Source organism: Drosophila albomicans, unplaced genomic scaffold, assembly GCF_009650485.2.
Source record: "Drosophila albomicans strain 15112-1751.03 unplaced genomic scaffold, ASM965048v2 utg000119l_pilon, whole genome shotgun sequence".
Classification (NCBI taxonomy): Eukaryota; Metazoa; Arthropoda; class Insecta; order Diptera; family Drosophilidae; genus Drosophila; species Drosophila albomicans.
The window spans coordinates 77,218-97,606 of record NW_026263519.1 but is presented as its reverse complement, the minus strand read 5'-3'; the positions used below and the strand labels follow the sequence as shown (position 1 = coordinate 97,606).

Genomic DNA, 20,389 nt, shown 5'->3' with positions numbered 1-20,389 from the left:
ATATTGATATTCGCGCATTACATATATTGTGTATGTATTGGTGGAAAGGGATCTCAAGAGGCAACGGCAACGGAGCCTTCTGGTCGTCCCTCTCACACATTCCATCACTTTTGTGCACGCGTCTAATTAGCGTCACTTGAGTTTCGTCAGCGAGTTTGTGCGGTTCATAAAATATAAAATCAAAGTGTTCTTATTTATCTGGTTGCTTGTGGGGACAATTCTTTTACAGATTTCTATAGATGTATTAAATTTATCTAAAATATTAAAGACTTCACTGTAAATGGTTTACGATTTTGTACGAAACGGACTTGCCAAAGTTATTGAATTTAGTGTTATATCAGTTACTTTATCATTCGTTACGGTATTTTATAAAATATGCTTTGGCGTTATCAACTATATTATTAATACATGGAGAAAGAAGAATGATTGCAAGATTCTTGAACCATTTTTCTAATTCTAGCACGTTGTCAATCGAATTGGCGTAGCCTAAGCAATTTCTTAAAAATGTTCTTAATGTGCAAACCAACTATTTCATCAATATTACGGCACATAATTTTGCAATAGTGATTTGACTTGATTTGACTTGTACAAAACTGAACACAAACATTAGGAAAAATTGAACTATTATTACATAATATATATGTATATGTATATAATGTATATACATAATTAAAACAAATTTCATTATAATTTACAATGGCAAGATTATTAAACTCTTTTAAAATGGCCCTAATAATAGCAAAACTAACATCAGTTATTATTCTCCTGCAAATAGGCCATTTGAATCGATTTTTTAAACAAGACTCCCGTAATTCGCACAAAAAATCTTCCAATGTCATACGATGTATGATTCGAAAGTATTACATGAGCTACTGGAATACAATATGGAGCTTAGGGATATGGGCTACTAATGAATACAAAAATATTCTCTCATCTACAAAGTGCAAAGGCTGCACTACATTTCCTGTGGCATCCATATGTAAAGTGCCTTGTTTTATATGGGTAAATAACATATTAATATGTTCTTTGTCCCATAAAAAGACTTCGAGTTTGGTTGATAAATACTGAATAAAATGAGAATGCCCGTTAGAAATCATACCGAAAGCATCGACAAAAGGATCCTTGTCGAAATCAAATTTGCCGTTCTTTTCTGATATTAAATTTCTATAAAATGGAAGTTTCTCATTTGTCATCTGGTCATTTCCAACTAAAGCTCTAGTCATATTTAACTTGTTAATTTTTTAACATTATATTCAAACCCAGTACAGTTTTTTATGGAGGCTCTTTCCATTAATCTGTGCACAGCCCTGCACTGTGTTTGCTTTTTTAAAATATCTAGTGTGTGTTATTTAAGACTACGTGTTTAGTACTTCAACCACCCCATCAAAAGACCCTTTAAATATAAAGCTATTGCAAGATGAATCCTTACAATAACCATACGCTACAAAATTTAATTTATTAATTCTTAGCTTCTTAAAGTATAGAACACACGCATTATTATGAGAGTTGTAAGCTTCTCTAATCATGTTCTCTATACTTTTTGAAGCAGAGAACTTGTTAGTTAATAAGGAATACATATTTTTAAAATCGATTGCCTTAAATTCACAGTCCTCATAATTGCATTTTGAAAACATTGCACGTGGGCCATTCAAATTGTCAGCTAGGTGGACCGATCGAATCAAACTTTCATTTCCACTATGGCACTCTTTTCGAAACCATTTCAAATTGGCTTCTATCAATGTTTCGTCTGCCGGCTCAATGGAAATGTCAGTAGAATATATACTTGATGTTAATTTTATATTTGAACTTAATTCATAGCTACCCTAAGACTCATAGATTCCATTAGTGACATCATTGGTTTTTGCCTAAAACTATAAAAAAAATTCACATTAGAATTGAATTGATCTACAAATATTTACATATATTAAATTCAAATTTTTAATACTTCCACGTTGAAAGCACTTTAGCAAGGCATAACGAGTCTTGCTAGTGTTGCCAAATGGAATAACTCGCTTCTGATTGGTATTTAGTTTGTCCAACAACGTTTGGTAATCCAACGTCGAAAGTGTGCTTCCGGAAATTAGTCCCTCGGAAACTGCCTCCTGTATAGCATCCTTATATCCATAATTGCTATAAATGCATAAGAAACATTGAAATTATTTATTTATTTACATGTTAATTATTATACAAAATAATATAATAACTAAAAGAAGGAAGGGCTAGCTACTAAGACCATCGACTCTGAAATTATTACTTGTACTAAATACAGGGACGCTTTAAAGGCAGTACAGGGACTTTTTAGATATTGAGAAAAAAAATGTGTTGCAAAGTGAATAATAATATCTCTATATCTATACATACATATGTATATATATATATATATAATTACAATACTTTTACACTTTGAATATATATATATGTATATATATGACATTGACATGTTAAACAGTATTATTCACTTTGAACACACACGTTTCCAATCAATTTATGTACATATATTTTCCCGGAATAGCCGCTGCATTGTCACAAAAGCGCCACTGAATAATATATATACATGCATATATATATATACATACATACATATATTAATGTATGTTATTGCACTTAAAGTACGCACCGGATGTAATATACATATGTATGGGGTAATTCTCTGGTAAATGTCGCGTGCGACCAGCTTTTCAGTGACAACAAAAACATAAACTAAAACGATTTTAAAAACAAGTGAAGGTTATTCTTAAAGCTTTGGATTAGCACTATTTTTATACCCGCTACCCATAGGGTAGAAGGGTATTATAACTTTGTGCCGGCAGGAAATGTATGTAACATGAATGTATGTAGCCGAGACGATATAGCCAAGTCCGTCTGTCCGTCTGTCCGTATGAACACCTAGATCTCAGAGACTATAAGAGATATGAGAGAGTTATGTTTGCACGCAGATCAAGTTTGTTTCAAATTTTTGCCACGCCCACTTCCGCCCCCATAAATCAAAAAAATCGAATAACAAGCGTAAATTTAAAGCTAGAGTTGCGAATTTTGGTATATACTATAATTACTATAGTAGTTATGATTCCTGAAAATTTGGTTGCGATCAGATAAAAATTGTGTGTATTAAAGAAATACTTTTGTATGGGCAAAAACGCCTACTTACTAGGGCTCTTAGTTGCTTTGGCCGACAATCTGGTACATTGTGCCGTCTGTGGTATATTTTGAATGGTGTGCTGTATCGATATACCAAATATACCATTTGGTATATTTTTAGTATTTTTTAATATTTTCGGTATATTTTTGAAAATAATACCTTATTAAAAAATGGGTAGCGGGTATCTCACAGTCGAGCACACTCGACTGTAACCTACTTACTTGTTTTATTTTTAAAATTGTTTCCGGTTAAGTTTTTTTTTGTCACTGAAAAGCTGGTCGCAGGCGACATCCCTCTGAGAATTGCCCATATGTACTACTGTATGCACTTACGATTTGGTGGACATAAATTTACGTGGCATTTTCAATATATTTTTTACTTTCACTTTATAAACTTTTAACTTCATAAATCACTTGTGCATTATTCCATTATGTTCCAGTGTTGCCATCAAGCTCATAAAGCGTGTCCCAACTTACGACCGTTACACGTGCTGCCACCATGGTAATAATCACTTAAATTTAATTTTCTCGAAAATGGCTTAAACGTTTTGTTTATATTATAGCAATGCGCGACTTCTCAGAAAAAGTCTAGGAGAGCGTATAATCGAAAAATGTAGATGGTATTTTGAATTTTTTCGCAAACTATTGTAATTTGCTATGTAGTAGTCATCAAATGAATACACTAGACAATGTCAAAAAAAAAAGTTTTGAAATTTACATTTTCTAGAAATTAAAAGAGTGCTAGAAGAGTGCACCAGAAACTGTATATACCATTAATTGTGGTGTTCGGGTTCGAGTCCCCGGGGATTAGCGGACGACATACACGAATCAAATAATTTCGATTTCTTCCTACAATATAGACAATAAATAATTAAAATAAAAAGAATTTGTGTTTTGTTTAACGTATTTATTTCAAATTTGAATTATTTACAGAATAGTATTTACAAAATCATAATAATGACAGTCATAATATTTTAAAATCACATTTACAAAACCAAAATATTTACAGTTGAGTGTGCTCGACCGTGAGATGCCCGCTATCCATATTGAATAAAAGCAAAATATTTCGGTATTTTTCAAAATATACCGAAAATACTAAATATATACCAAACGGTATATTTGTTATATCGGTATAGTACCACATTCAAAATATACTATAGACGGCACAATATACCAGATTGTTAGCCAAAGTAACAAAAACCTCTGTAACTACAGTGGTTCACAGCTTATTTCAACCACCACCAACCGACAACTTTGAGTTAGTATACTGGCCAAACTAAAAGAGGCGTTTTTACTCATACAAAAGTATTTCTTACACACCTTACACTATTTTTACCTGATCGCAATCAAATCTCATAAATACTATTGTTTTTATTGTATAGACCAAAATTCGGAGCTCTATCTTTAAAATTACGCTTGTTATTCGATTTTTTTGACTTGCGGGGGGTGAAAGTGGAGGTGGCAAAAATTTGAAACAAACTTGATCTGCGTGCAAACATAACAAATGCTGTGGAAAATTTTTTTTGGCTCTTTATAGTCTCCGAGATCCAGTGTTTCATACCGACAGACACACAAACAGACAGACGGACATGGCTAGATCGTCTCGGCTATTGATGCTGATCAAGAATATATATAGTTTTTATAGGGTCGGAGATGCCTCGTTCTACCTGTTACATACATTTCCTGCCGGCACAAAGTTATCTTACCCTTCTACCATATGGGTAGCGGGTATAAAAAGATTCGCTGTTTTCAGGAATATCGCGCTCCCAAAAACACCCAAGCCTTTGCTAAAAAGTAAATGTGTTTATGTAAATATTACATTGTTTGTTGGAGGATCAGACCATGTCCAGCAAGGACTTTCGCCTTCGGCATGGATGAAATGTTATTCCTGTCCACCACGTCCAGCTTGGCCCCCTCCCACAGTCCGTCCAGTTTGGGTACGATCGCTTGCAGCCACTGTAATGTTGGGTCGTCCTTGCATGTCAGGATCTTGACACCATTCATTCAGCCAGTGCCTTCGAATGTAGGCATTGGACTGTCTGGGACATTCTCCATCCTGACAAACAGTGCGTCGACCAGCTTACTATGGGTCAAGCGTTACCGCTCTGCAGACCCGTTTCCCTGTTAGGGTCCCTTCTGTCTATGAGAGCAACGGCGAGATGCCGCCTGGCAGTTTCAGCAACCGTTGCTCTCTGTCTCGTTCTGTACGGGTCCGTTTGAGTGGAGCCAGGTGTTCGCAGCCTCTTGCTCACTGGGGCCCCTTGCTTGGGACTCTCAGCAAGACCGTTGGCGCTTGATTGCCATGGACTCCACCTTCTTGTTGGCAGGGCCGGAAGAACCGGTCTGCACTTTAGTATCATTTGGAAGGGGGCTAATTTGGTTTTAACGCATCCACGTGTTGGCCCAGGCAAGCCTCTCCTGATTCTTGACGAACAGGTTAGCTACTCCACTGAGCCTTGCGTGAATGCTGGTCGCCGTCTTATTTTTGGCCTTCTCCTTCAGCCCTCCAGTGCCCCGCTGCGCAACCTTGAAGGTGCTGGCGATTGGCCGAGGTGACTGAAGAGGAAGACGCTCCTCCACCACCGTAGAGATTGACGCAGCGCTCTTTAGGTCCGAGTCGGTTAAGACACCAGCACCCGCGCGCACAAACCTCGAGTTTTTGTTTGTGGCAGTGTTGTTACAACTGATTTGGCCAGCTCCCACCGGATCAGAGGTGTGAACGCTGGCGACACGCAGAGAGGATCTCTCCCACCCGTGCCCCGCCGGTGGTAGCAGTCACGCGTTCCACCGACGTTTTAGCTAACATACCAGCTCGAGTTGATTTATTTATGTGCTCCATACTGAGACATAATTTGGCTAATTTTATTCATGGGGAGCCCCCATAGCGTTTTCAGCCTGACCGCCAGACACCTCGTACCACAGTGGATCCAATCCAATCTAGCAGAATAAAAGTATATTTTTAAATATAAATATTGCGTTTAGTTTTGATTTTATTTAATTGGTAACAGTCTGAAAAGCTCAAAAAGCTTTTGAATGAGCTTTTCAGCGCATCTCTGATCGGCTGCGAGCTTTGAAACTTAACTTATTTGCGGCACGTGTCTACACACAGATTTGAGGTTATTTGTGATTCGTCTTAAATCAAAACAAGTGATATATTTGAGTATATTGATATAAATAACTTTTGTTTCCCTTAAAATAAGATATGTACTAAATACAAATTGTATGTTCGTGGTCCGTCTTTTCATGAGTAGCTGAAAAATGTGTTATTTGTAAGTTGACTTAGCAAGAATTGTTTTTAAGCGTTTTACTGCCTTCATTGGACTGTAATTAACGTTATTCAATCGTATTCAAGCTAATTTTAGTATTTATGTAAAGAGTGAGTTCTTGTGATGTGCAAATGTCCAAAATGATAACCAACTACGTTCAACTCTTAAGCTTATTGCACTTTTAAGGTGAAATGTCAGTCCCGAAGCGCGTTCTGTTTTGCAGGTGGCTTGGCGAAAATGTCGCATCAAGGAAATTGTTGGTGCTAAATGAATATTTATTTGACACAATTATGAAGAACATAAACATATCTGACAACGATATTAAAGAAATTAATAAAAAATTGGCTAATTTTTATAAGCAGGCTTGCAGTGAAATGGAAGGATTGCCATTACAACACTAAGTTTTTTGAGAAAAAAAATCAGATATGGTTTGATGATGCCTCTCGTTTTATATCATGTCACGTCAACATCAGATATTGGTAGGCCTAAAATGGATTTTGGTGATTTATGCCCTAAGGCCCAGATCAAACAGTGTCTACTCTTATGAATCAAGCAACTTGTGAACAATTGATGGTGGCTAAAAAATCGAATAACAAGCGTAAATTTAAAGCTAGAGTTGCGATTTTGGTATATACTATAATTACTATAGTAGTTATGATTCCTGAAAATTGGTTGCGATCAGATAAAAATTGTGTGTATTAAAGAAATACTTTTGTATGGGCAAAAACGCCTACTTACTATAGGCTCTTAGTTGCTTTGGCCGACAATCTGGTACATTGTGCCGTCTGTGGTATATTTTGAATGGTGTGTGCTGTATCGATATACCAAATATACCATTTGTATATTTTTAGTATTTTTTAATATTTTCGGTATATTTTGAAAATAATACCTTATTAAAAATGGGTAGCGGGTATCTCACAGTCGAGCACACTCGACTGTAACCTACTTACTTGTTTTATTTTTAAAATTGTTTCCGGTTAAGTTTTTTTTTGTCACTGAAAAGCTGGTCGCAGGCGACATCCCTCTGAGAATTGCCCATATGTACTACTGTATGCACTTACGATTTGGTGGACATAAATTTACGTGGCATTTTCAATATATTTTTTACTTTCACTTTATAAACTTTTAACTTCATAAATCACTTGGTGCATTATTCCATTATGTTCCAGTGTTGCCATCAAGCTCATAAAGCGTGTCCCAACTTACGACCGTTACACGCTGCTGCCACCATGGTAATAATCACTTAAATTAATTTCTCGAAATGGCTTAAACGTTTTGTTTATATTATAGCAATGCGCGACTTCTCAGAAAAAGTCTAGGAGAGCGTATAATCGAAAATGTAGATGGTATTTTGAATTTTTTCGCAAACTATTGTAATTTGCTATGTAGTAGTCATCAAATGAATACACTAGACAATGTCAAAAAAAAAAAGTTTTGAAATTTACATTTTCTAGAAAATTAAAGAGTGCTAGAAGAGTGCACCAGAAACTGTATATACCATTAATTGTGGTGTTCGGGTTCGAGTCCCGGGATTAGCGGACGACATACACGAATCAAATTGATCGATTTCTTCCTACAATATAGACAATAAATAATTAAAATAAAAAGAATTTGTGTTTTGTTTAACGTATTTATTTCAAATTTGAATTATTTACAGAATAGTATTTACAAAATCATAATAATGACAGTCATAATATTTTAAAATCACATTTACAAAACCAAAATATTTACAGTTGAGTGTGCTCGACCGTGAGATGTGCCGCTATCCATATTTGAATAAAAGCCAAATATTTCGGTATTTTTCAAAATATACCGAAAATACTAAATATATACCAAACGGTATATTTGTTATATCGGTATAGTACCACATTCAAAATATACTATAGACGGCACAATATACCAGATTGTTAGCCAAAGTAACAAAAACCTCTGTAACTACAGTGGTTCACAGCTTATTTCAACCACCACCAACCGACAACTTTGAGTTAGTATACTGCCAAACTAAAAGAGGCGTTTTTACTCATACAAACAGTATTTCTTACACACCTTACACTATTTTTACCTGATCGCAATCAAATCTCATAAATACTATTGTTTTTATTGTATAGACCAAAATTCGGAGCTCTATCTTTAAAATTACGCTTGTTATTCGATTTTTTTGACTTGCGGGGGGTGAAAGTGGAGGTGGCAAAAATTTGAACAAACTTGATCTGCGTGCAAACATAACAAATGCTGTGGAAAAATTTTTTTTGGCTCTTTTATAGTCTCCGAGATCCAGTGTTTCATACCGACAGACACACAAACAGACAGACGGACATGGCTAGATCGTCTCGGCTATTGATGCTGATCAAGAAATATATATAGTTTTTATAGGTCGGAGATGCCTCGTTCTACCTGTTACATACATTTCCTGCCGGCACAAAGTTATCTTACCCTTCTACCATATGGGTAGCGGGTTAAAAAGATTCGCTGTTTTCAGGAATATCGCGCTCCCAAAAAACACCCAAGCCTTTGCTAAAAAGTAAATGTGTTTATGTAAATATTACATTGTTTGTTGGAGGATCAGACCATGTCCAGCAAGACTTTCGCCTTCGGCATGGATGAAATGTTATTCCTGTCCACCACGTCCAGCTTGGCCCCCTCCCCACAGTCCGTCCAGTTTGGGGTACGATCGCTTGCAGCCACTGTAATGTTGGGTCGTCCTTGCATGTCAGGATCTTGACACCATTCATTCAGCCAGTGCCTTCGAATGTAGGCATTGGACTGTCTGGGACATTCTCCATCCTGACAAACAGTGCGTCGACCAGCTTTACTATGGGTCAAGCGTTACCGCTCTGCAGACCCGTTTTCCCGTTAGGGTCCCCTTCTGTCTATGAGAGCAACGGCGAGATGCCGCCTGGCAGTTTCAGCAACCGTTGCTCTCTGTCTCGTTCTGTACGGTCCGTTTGAGTGGAGCCAGGTGTTCGCAGCCTCTTGCTCACTGGGCCCCTTGCTTGGGACTCTCAGCAAGACCGTTGCGCTTGATTGCCATGGACTCCACCTTCTTGTTGCAGGCCGGAAGAACCGGTCTGCACTTTAGTATCATTTGGAAGGGGGCTAATTTGGTTTTAAACGCATCCACGTGTTGGCCCAGGCAAGCCTCTCCTGATTCTTGACGGACAGGGTTAGCTACTCCACTGAGCCTTGCGTGAATGCTGGTCGCCGTCTTATTTTTGGCCTTCTCCTTCAGCCCTCCAGTGCCCCGCTGCGCAACCTTGAAGGTGCTGGCGATTGGCCGAGGTGACTGAAGAGGAAGACGCTCCTCCACCACCGTAGAGATTGACGCAGCGCTCTTTAGGTCCGAGTCGGTTAAGACACCAGCACCGCGCGCACAAACCTCGAGTTTTTGTTTGTGGCAGTGTTGTTACAACTGATTTGGCCAGCTCCCACCGGATCAGAGGTGTGAACGCTGGCGACACGCAGAGAGGATCTCTCCCACCCGTGCCCGCCGGTGGTAGCAGTCACGCGTTCCACCGACGTTTTAGCTAACATACCAGCTCGAGTTGATTTATTTATGTGCTCCATACTGAGACATAATTTGGCTAATTTTATTCATGGGAGCCCCCATAGCGTTTTCAGCCTGACCGCCAGACACCTCGTACCACAGTGATCCAATCTAAAAATCTAGCAGAATAAAGTATATTTTTAATATAAATATTGCGTTTAGTTTTGATTTTATTTAATTGGTAACAGTCTGAAAAGCTCAAAAAGCTTTTGAATGAGCTTTTCAGCGCATCTCTGATCGGCTGCGAGCTTTGAAACTTAACTTATTTGCGGCACGTGTCTACACACAGATTTGAGGTTATTTGTGATTCGTCTTAAATCAAAACAAGTGATATATTTGAGTATATATGATATAAATAACTTTTGTTTCCTTAAAATAAGATATGTACTAAATACAAATTGTATGTTCGTGGTCCGTCTTTTCATGAGTAGCTGAAAAAATGTTATTTGTAAGTTGACTTAGCAAGAATTGTTTTTAAAGCGTTTTACTGCCTTCATTGGACTGTAATTAACGTTATTCAATCGTATTCAGCTAATTTTAGTATTTATGTAAAGAGTGAGTTCTTGTGATGTGCAAATGTCCAAAATGATAACCAACTACGTTCAACTCTTAAGCTTATTGCACTTTTAAGGTGAAATGTCAGTCCCGAAGCGCGTTCTGTTTTGCAGGTGGCTTGGCGAAAATGTCGCATCAAGGAAATTGTTGGTGCTAAAATGAATATTTATTTGACACAATTATGAAGAACATAAACATATCTGACACGATATTAAAGAAATTAATAAAAATTGGCTAATTTTATAAGCAGGCTTGCAGTTGAAATGGGAAGGATTGCCATTACAACACTAAGTTTTTTGAGAAAAAAATCAGATATGGTTTGATATGCCTCTCGTTTTATATCATGTCACGTCAACATCAGATATGGTAGGCCTAAAATGATTTTGGTGATTTATGCCCTAAGGCCCAGTCAAAACAAGTGTCTACTTCTTATGAATCAAGCAACTTGTGAACAATTGATGGTGGCTAAAAATCGAAATAACAAGCGTAAATTTAAAGCTAGAGTTGCGAATTTTGGTATATACTATAATTACTATAGTAGTTATGATTCCTGAAAATTTGGTTGCGATCAGATAAAAATTGTGTGTATTAAAGAAATAATTTTGTATGGGCAAAAACGCCTACTTACTAGGGCTCTTAGTTGCTTTGGCCGACAATCTGGTACATTGTGCCGTCTGTGGTATATTTTGAATGGTGTGCTGTATCGATATACCAAATATACCATTTGGTATATTTTAGTATTTTTTATATTTCGTATATTTTGAAATAATACCTTATAAAAATGGGTAGCGGGTATCTCACAGTCGAGCACACTCGACTGTAAACCTACTTACTTGTTTTATTTTTTAAAATTGTTTCCGGTTAAGTTTTTTTTGTCACTGAAAAGCTGGTCGCAGGCGACATCCCTCTGAGAATGCCCCCATATGTACTACTGTATGCACTTACGATTTGTGTGGACATAAATTTACGTGGCATTCAATATATTTTTTACTTCACTTTATAAACTTTTACTCATAAATCACTTGTGCATTATTCCATTATGTTCCAGTGTTGCCATCAAGCTCATAAAGCGTGTCCCAACTTACGACCGTTACACGTGCTGCCACCATGGTAATAATCACTTCAAAATATCTATAGACGGCACAATATACCAGATTGTTAGCCAAAGTAACAAAAACCTCTGTAACTACAGTGGTTCACAGCTTATTTCAACCACCACCAACCGACAACTTTGAGTTAGTATACTGGCCAAACTAAAGAGGCGTTTTTACTCATACAAAAGTATTTCTTACACACCTTACACTTTTTACCTGATCGCAATCAAATCTCATAAATACTATTGTTTTTATTGTATAGACCAAAAATTCGGAGCTCTATCTTTTAAAATTACGCTTGTTATTCGATTTTTTGACTTGCGGGGGTGAAAGTGGAGGGTGGCAAAAATTTGAAACAAACTTGATCTGCGTGCAAACATAACAAAATGCTGTGGAAAAATTTTTTTTGGCTCTTTTATAGTCTCCGAGATCCAGTGTTTCATACCGACAGACACACAAACAGACAGACGGACATGGCTAGATCGTCTCGGCTATTGATGCTGATCAAGAATATATATAGTTTTTATAGGGTCGGAGATGCCTCGTTCTACCTGTTACATACATTTCCTGCCGGCACAAAGTTATCTTACCCTTCTACCATATGGTAGCGGGTATAAAAAGATTCGCTGTTTCAGGAATATCGCGCTCCCAAAAACACCCAAGCCTTTGCTAAAAAGTAAATGTGTTATGTAAATATTACATTGTTTGTTGGAGGATCAGACCATGTCCAGCAAGGACTTTCGCCTTCGGCATGGATGAAATGTTATTCCTGTCCACCACGTCCAGCTTGGCCCCCTCCCACAGTCCGTCCAGTTTGGGTACGATCGCTTGCAGCCACTGTAATGTTGGGTCGTCCTTGCATGTCAGGATCTTGACACCATTCATTCAGCCAGTGCCTTCGAATGTAGGCATTGGACTGTCTGGGACATTCTCCATCCTGACAAACAGTGCGTCGACCAGCTTACTATGGGTCAAGCGTTACCGCTCTGCAGACCCGTTTCCCCGTTAGGGTCCCTTCTGTCTATGAGAGCAACGGCGAGATGCCGCCTGGCAGTTTCAGCAACCGTTGCTCTCTGTCTCGTTCTGTACGGGTCCGTTTGAGTGGAGCCAGGTGTTCGCAGCCTCTTGCTCACTGGGCCCTTGCTTGGGACTCTCAGCAAGACCGTTGGCGCTTGATTGCCATGGACTCCACCTTCTTGTTGGCAGGGCCGGAAGAACCGGTCTGCACTTTAGTATCATTTGGAAGGGGGCTAATTTGGTTTTAACGCATCCACGTGTTGGCCCAGGCAAGCCTCTCCTGATTCTTGACGGACAGGTTAGCTACTCCACTGAGCCTTGCGTGAATGCTGGTCGCCGTCTTATTTTTGGCCTTCTCCTTCAGCCCTCCCGTGCCCCGCTGCGCAACCTTGAAGGTGCTGGCGATTGGCCGAGGTGACTGAAGAGGAAGACGCTCCTCCACCACCGTAGAGATTGACGCAGCGCTCTTTAGGTCCGAGTCGGTTAAGACACCAGCACCCGCGCGCACAAACCTCGAGTTTTTGTTGTGGCAGTGTTGTTACAACTGATTTGGCCAGCTCCACCGGATCAGAAGTGTGAACGCTGGCGACACGCAGAGAGGATCTCTCCCACCCGTGCCCGCCGGTGGTAGCAGTCACGCGTTCCACCGACGTTTTTAGCTAACATACCAGCTCGAGTTGATTTATTTATGTGCTCCATACTGAGACATAATTTGGCTAATTTTATTCATGGGAGCCCCCATAGCGTTTTCAGCCTGACCGCCAGACACCTCGTACCACAGTGGATCCAATCTAAAATCTAGCAGAATAAAAGTATATTTTTAAATATAAATATTGCGTTTAGTTTTTGATTTTATTAATTGGTAACAGTCTGAAAAGCTCAAAAAGCTTTTGAATGAGCTTTTCAGCGCATCTCTGATCGGCTGCGAGCTTTGAAACTTAACTTATTTGCGGCACGTGTCTACACACAGATTTGAGGTTATTTGTGATTCGTCTTAAATCAAAACAAGTGATATATTTGAGTATATTGATATAAATAACTTTTGTTTCCCTTAAAATAAGATATGTACTAAATACAAATTGTATGTTCGTGGTCCGTCTTTTCATGAGTAGCTGAAAAATGTGTTATTTGTAAGTTGACTTAGCAAGAATTGTTTTTAAGCGTTTTACTGCCTCATTGGACTGTAATTAACGTTATTCAATCGTATTCAAGCTAATTTTAGTATTTATGTAAAGAGTGAGTTCTTGTGATGTGCAAATGTCCAAAAATGATAACCAACTACGTTCAACTCTTAAGCTTATTGCACTTTTAAGGTGAAATGTCAGTCCCGAAGCGCGTTCTGTTTGCAGGTGGCTTGGCGAAAATGTCGCATCAAGGAAATTGTTGGTGCTAAATGAATATTTATTTGACACAATTATGAAGAACATAAACATATCTGACAACGATATTAAAGAAATTAATAAAAAATTGGCTAATTTTATAAGCAGGCTTGCAGTGAAATGGAAGGATTGCCATTACAACACTAAGTTTTTTGAGAAAAAAAATCAGATATGGTTTGATATGCCTCTCGTTTTATATCATGTCACGTCAACATCAGATATTGGTAGGCCTAAAATGGATTTTGGTGATTTATGCCCTAAGGCCCAGATCAAACAAGTGTCTACTCTTATGAATCAAGCAACTTGTGAACAATTGATGGTGGCTAAAAAATCGAATAACAAGCGTAAATTTAAAGCTAGAGTTGCGAATTTTGGTATATACTATAATTACTATAGTAGTTATGATTCCTGAAAATTTGGTTGCGATCAGATAAAAATTGTGTGTATTAAAGAAATACTTTTGTATGGGCAAAAACGCCTACTTACTAGGGCTCTTAGTTGCTTTGGCCGACAATCTGGTACATTGTGCCGTCTGTGGTATATTTTGAATGGTGTGCTGTATCGATATACCAAATATACCATTTGGTATATTTTTAGTATTTTTTAATATTTTCGGTATATTTTGAAAATAATACCTTATTAAAAATGGGTAGCGGGTATCTCACAGTCGAGCACACTCGACTGTAACCTACTTACTTGTTTTATTTTTAAAATTGTTTCCGGTTAAGTTTTTTTTTGTCACTGAAAAAGCTGGTCGCAGCGACATCCCTCTGAGAATTGCCCATATGTACTACTGTATGCACTTACGATTTGGGGTGGACATAAATTTACGTGGCATTTTCAATATATTTTTTACTTTCACTTTATAAACTTTTAACTTCATAAATCACTTGTGCATTATTCCATTATGTTCCAGTGTTGCCATCAAGCTCATAAAGCGTGTCCCAACTTACGACCGTTACACGTGCTGCCACCATGGTAATAATCACTTCAAAATATACTATAGACGGCACAATATACCAGATTGTTAGCCAAAGTAACAAAAACCTCTGTAACTACAGTGGTTCACAGCTTATTTCAACCACCACCAACCGACAACTTTGAGTTAGTATACTGGCCAAACTAAAAGAGGCGTTTTTACTCATACAAAAGTATTCTCTACACACCTTACACTATTTTTACCTGATCGCAATCAAATCTCATAAATACTATTGTTTTTATTGTATAGACCAAAATTCGGAGCTCTATCTTTAAAATTACGCTTGTTATTCGATTTTTTTGACTTGCGGGGGGTGAAAGTGGAGGTGGCAAAAATTTGAAACAAACTTGATCTGCGTGCAAACATAACAAATGCTGTGGAAAAATTTTTTTTGGCTCTTTTATAGTCTCCGAGATCCAGTGTTTCATACCGACAGACACACAAACAGACAGACGGACATGGCTAGATCGTCTCGGCTATTGATGCTGATCAAGAATATATATAGTTTTTATAGGGTCGGAGATGCCTCGTTCTACCTGTTACATACATTTCCTGCCGGCACAAAGTTATCTTACCCTTCTACCATATGGGTAGCGGGTATAAAAAGATTCGCTGTTTTCAGGAATATCGCGCTCCCAAAAACACCCAAGCCTTTGCTAAAAAGTAAATGTGTTTATGTAAATATTACATTGTTTGTTGGAGGATCAGACCATGTCCAGCAAGGACTTTCGCCTTCGGCATGGATGAAATGTTATTCCTGTCCACCACGTCCAGCTTGGCCCCCTCCCACAGTCCGTCCAGTTTGGGTACGATCGCTTGCAGCCACTGTAATGTTGGGTCGTCCTTGCATGTCAGGATCTTGACACCATTCATTCAGCCAGTGCCTTCGAATGTAGGCATTGGACTGTCTGGGACATTCTCCATCCTGACAAACAGTGCGTCGACCAGCTTACTATGGGTCAAGCGTTACCGCTCTGCAGACCCCGTTTCCCCGTTAGGGTCCCTTCTGTCTATGAGAGCAACGGCGAGATGCCGCCTGGCAGTTTCAGCAACCGTTGCTCTCTGTCTCGTTCTGTACGGGTCCGTTTGAGTGGAGCCAGGTGTTCGCAGCCTCTTGCTCACTGGGGCCCCTTGCTTGGGACTCTCAGCAAGACCGTTGGCGCTTGATTGCCATGGACTCCACCTTCTTGTTGGCAGGGCCGGAAGAACCGGTCTGCACTTTAGTATCATTTGGAAGGGGGCTAATTTGGTTTTAACGCATCCACGTGTTGGCCCAGGCAAGCCTCTCCTGATTCTTGACGGACAGGTTAGCTACTCCACTGAGCCTTGCGTGAATGCTGGTCGCCGTCTTATTTTTGGCCTTCTCCTTCAGCCCTCCCGTGCCCCGCTGCGCACCTTGAAGGTGCTGGCGATTGGCCGAGGTGACTGAAGAGGAAGACGCTCCTCCACCACCGTAGAGATTGACGCAGCGCTCTTTAGGTCCGAGTCGGTTAAGACACCAGCACCCGCGCGCACAAACCTCGAGTTTTTGTTTGTGGCAGTGTTGTTACAACTGATTTGGCCAGCTCCCACCGGATCAGAAGTGTGAACGCTGGCGACACGCAGAGAGGATCTCTCCCACCCGTGCCCGCCGGTGGTAGCAGTCACGCGTTCCACCGACGTTTTAGCTAACATACCAGCTCGAGTTGATTTATTTATGTGCTCCATACTGAGACATAATTTGGCTAATTTTATTCATGGGAGCCCCCATAGCGTTTTCAGCCTGACCGCCAGACACCTCGTACCACAGTGGATCCAATCTAAAATCTAGCAGAATAAAAGTATATTTTTAAATATAAATATTGCGTTTAGTTTTGATTTTATTTAATTGGTAACAGTCTGAAAAGCTCAAAAAGCTTTTGAATGAGCTTTTCAGCGCATCTCTGATCGGCTGCGAGCTTTGAAACTTATTATTACTATTTGCGGCACGTGTCTACACACAGATTTGAGGTTATTTGTGATTCGTCTTAAATCAAAACAAGTGATATATTGAGTATATTGATATAAATAACTTTTGTTTCCCTTAAAATAAGATATGTACTAAATACAAATTGTATGTTCGTGGTCCGTCTTTTCATGAGTAGCTGAAAAATGTGTTATTTGTAAGTTGACTTAGCAAGAATTGTTTTTAAGCGTTTTACTGCCTTCATTGGACTGTAATTAACGTTATTCAATCGTATTCAAGCTAATTTTAGTATTTATGTAAAGAGTGAGTTCTTGTGATGTGCAAATGTCCAAAATGATAACCAACTACGTTCAACTCTTAAGCTTATTGCACTTTTAAGGTGAAATGTCAGTCCCGAAGCGCGTTCTGTTTTGCAGGTGGCTTGGCGAAAATGTCGCATCAAGGAAATTGTTGGTGCTAAATGAATATTTATTTGACACAATTATGAAGAACATAAACATATCTGACAACGATATTAAAGAAATTAATAAAAAATTGGCTAATTTTATAAGCAGGCTTGCAGTGAAATGGAAGGATTGCCATTACAACACTAAGTTTTTTGAGAAAAAAAATCAGATATGGTTGGATATGCCTCTCGTTTTATATCATGTCACGTCAACATCAGATATTGGTAGGCCTAAAATGGATTTTGGTGATTTATGCCCTAAGGCCCAGATCAAACAAGTGTCTACTCTTATGAATCAAGCAACTTGTGAACAATTGATGGTGGCTAAAAGCTACAGTTTGTATAAATCTGGAATGCGAACGGCTTCAAAAATTTTTGCCACACTTAATACATATCAGAGTGCTGGACAACAAATAAAGAAGTCATTGGACACACCAGTGAAATTACCTGTTCCCTTCTCACCTGATGAAGCGCTTGCACTATATGTAGATGTTGGGCACACAAAACATACATACCAGCTAACGCGAATAAGTGCCAAGGAGAGGAATGCAGATATATACCCCAACTACCATAGGCTGCAAAAAGCAAAGATTATGTGTGACCCAGACGGACTAAAAGTAACCGATTATTCTGCTGAAATAACTCTACAGAATTTAGTAGACCATACGGTAAGCCGTATCATAAATGCGCACTCGCCGGTTGTTAACAACCATGTTGCAGGGGAAAATAAGAACAGAAGTTTGACTGCAATTTACAAATGGGGCTGCGATGGAAGCAGTGGCTACGCGACCTATCGCCAAAAGTTTCAAGATTGTGAAACAAGTATGGTCGATCAGCATTTATTTACTGTTTGCCTTGTACCATTACAAGTTCAGCTTGGTTCGACAATATTGTGGAAGAACACGCGACCTTCATCAACCCGCTATTGTCATCCCATAACTCATTTGTCAGAAAGAGACAAGTGAATTAATAATTTTGGATTCTGACAATCAGTGTTGCCAGAGTCGCTTTTTCCCGTCAAAACTGGCTTTTTTCAAATGCCATTTGCTAGAATAAATTGGAAACAGCGGGCAGCGGGAATTCTGGCTTTTTTTTTACTCAAATGCTTTTTTCAGATTTTTTTTCTATATGCCCAAAAGTATGGAACAATATTATCCGAAGCTGTTTTGATGATGCTTGCCAACACTTTTACCACTAACCATACAATACATAGATGCGTCACGTCATACAACCAAAAGGCATCATTAAAACAAGTAAGAAAGCTACAGTCGAGTGTGCTCGACTGTGAGATACCCGCTACCCATTTTAAATAAAAGCAAAATATTGCGGTATCATTTTTAAAATATACCGAATATACTGCAAAAATACTAAAAAATATACCAAATGGTATATTTGGTATATCGATATAGTTCACCATTCAAAATATACCATAGACGGCACAATGTACCAGATTGTCGGCCAAAGCAACTCAGACCCTAGTAAGTAGGCGTTTTTGCCCATACAAAAGTATTTCTTTAATAACTTCCACAATTTTTATCTGATCGTAACCAAATTTTCAGGAATCATTACTACTATAGTTATTATTGTATATACCAAAATTCGTAACTCTAGCTTTAAAATTACGCTTGCTATTTGATTTTTTTTTGATTCGCGGGGCGGAAGTGGCGTGGCAAAAAATTTGAAACAAACTTGATCTGCGTGCCAAACATAACAAATGCTGTCGAAAAAAAATTATAGCTCTATCTCTTATAGTCTCTGAGATCTAGGTGTTCATACGGACAGACGGACAGACACACAGACGGACAGACGGACATGGCTAAATCGTCTCGGCTGTTGACGCTGATCAAGAATATATATACTTTATAGGGTCGGAGATGCCTCCTACCTGTTACATACATTTCCTGCCGGCAAAAAGTTATAATACCCTTCTACCCTATGGGTAGCGGGTATAAACAGTATTATTGCCGCCCCAGTCGGGTCGTGCGCTGCGATTCGAACACCGAGCCTCTTCGGCTCATTCGAAAATTCGAAGTTCTAACGCAGCGCGCCAGTGGTGTCATTTTTTTCTAAGCAAAAAAAGCTGGATCAGCGAAAACAAAAAGCTAAAAAAAGCGGAATTCCAGAGAAAAAAGTTAGGAAAAAAGCTTATTTTTATAAAGCAATATGGTTTATGTTTTTATTTATAAACCCTCAGTTCAATACGTAATATAAAATATAATTGGTAATTCTCTGACAGATGTCACGTGCGACCATCTTTGCAGTGAAAAAAACATAAACTGAAAAGGTTATTCTTAAGGCTTTGGATGAGCACAATATTTAGAGCTAAGATTGATTTTAGGAACTTGTTCTGCTTTAAGATAAAATACATATATACATATGTAAATTCATTCATTCATTTCATTTTTTGGTTTGCAATTATCAGATAAGAAAATAAAACAGAAAAAAAAATTCCAAAACCATTCGTAGCTTGTAGACTTCCTTTGGCATCGTCAATTTGTTTTAGCGCAAAGCGAATTTCACAATGTTAGTTATGCAAATCGCTCCATTTAGGTGCAAACTTTTGAGGGAAGTTATTTGATACAAGTAAATATCGATATTTTGTCGATAGAAATATATTTTTAACATTTCAGCTGTTAAATTCAATTTAAACATCACTAAAACTTGAGTAAAAGTAAACTAAAGAAAAAGGTGCTTAACTTTGGTCAAAAAGCCAGAATTCCCGCTGCCCGCTGTCCAAATCTGACGGGAAAAAAGCGGATATGACACCACTGCAGCGCGCAGCGTTGAGTTCAGTCGCAGATCAAATGCGGAGCGATGAGGACGGGCGCATTTCGTTGCGCTCTGCTTTCGTTTCTATGTATGCGTGCATGTATCTACATGCTCACCTATGTCAGTATGGGTATGCATGTGAAGTTTTGCAACGTGCAGTTGCCTCACTGACAAGCAGCTAGCGCACGTCAATTTTGTTTTGCCGCGACGAAAGTCTCGAAGATGAAGTCGAGTGACTGTTCGTGCCTTCGACTCTCT

General features: G+C 38.7%; 1 long non-coding RNA gene across 2 annotated transcripts; it reads right to left on the bottom strand.

The window, feature by feature from the left end:
• Positions 1-1,600: 1,600 nt before the first annotated feature.
• On the bottom strand, positions 1,601-7,399 carry LOC127566270 (uncharacterized). Of its 2 annotated transcripts, none has more exons than XR_007955521.1 (3): positions 7,355-7,399; positions 1,952-2,130; positions 1,601-1,871 (listed from the first exon to the last, which is right to left on the bottom strand). It is a non-coding gene; the product is annotated as an uncharacterized LOC127566270 (long non-coding RNA). The 2 variants fall into 2 exon arrangements; XR_007955520.1 differs by lacking the exon at positions 7,355-7,399 and adding an exon at positions 3,361-3,405.
• Positions 7,400-20,389: the final 12,990 nt, after the last annotated feature.